Source organism: Penaeus monodon, chromosome 21 (assembly GCF_015228065.2).
Source record: "Penaeus monodon isolate SGIC_2016 chromosome 21, NSTDA_Pmon_1, whole genome shotgun sequence".
In the NCBI taxonomy this organism is placed as follows: Eukaryota; Metazoa; Arthropoda; class Malacostraca; order Decapoda; family Penaeidae; genus Penaeus; species Penaeus monodon.
Genome location: NC_051406.1, coordinates 8,177,397 through 8,177,945, shown reverse-complemented (window position 1 = coordinate 8,177,945; position 549 = coordinate 8,177,397). Strand labels below are relative to the sequence as shown.

Sequence of the window (549 nt, the reverse complement as noted above, 5' to 3'; positions counted from 1 at the left end):
ATAATAATAAAAAACATTTGTCAAACAGCCAGGACGCTACCAATATATTTTTTTTTGCAGGCAGGACACTTACCTAGCACTGACCAAAAGAGAGAATAAAGACGCGGCCCAAATGGTAAAGCCACGAAGCCAGAATGAAAGGAGAGGTGATAAGGATGGCTCTGCGCTGACCCATCACGCTGACGAGAGGCCACACACCACGGAGCCCACGATCGCCCCCGTCGTGTGCACGGAGGCTTTGGGAAGAGAAATGAAAATAAATTTTCGGGCGTACTTTAGTTTTGCAGTGCCATCTTGAAATTAAACTTTGTTTTGAGCCTGATAAGATCCTGATTTGATATTATCAGCATAGCGCCAAATGGGTGATGGTGATATTAAACATTTATACTTATATACTACAAGCTTACACACGTTTACTCGTAGCAGAGGAGACCTACCAAACCAGGTGGCCTGCGAGTGCGACAGCCAGACCTCGTGGGGGCGGGGGAGCCGAGACGAGGGCGTGCTAGACGGCGTCAGGGTATAGTTCAGGCGGTCCAGAGATTCCGT

The 549-nt window shown here is 48.1% G+C and overlaps 1 pseudogene; it reads right to left on the bottom strand.

The window, feature by feature from the left end:
* LOC119586556 overlaps window positions 1-111 on the bottom strand; it is a 1,547-nt pseudogene extending 1,436 nt beyond the window's left edge.
* Window positions 112-549: the final 438 nt, after the last annotated feature.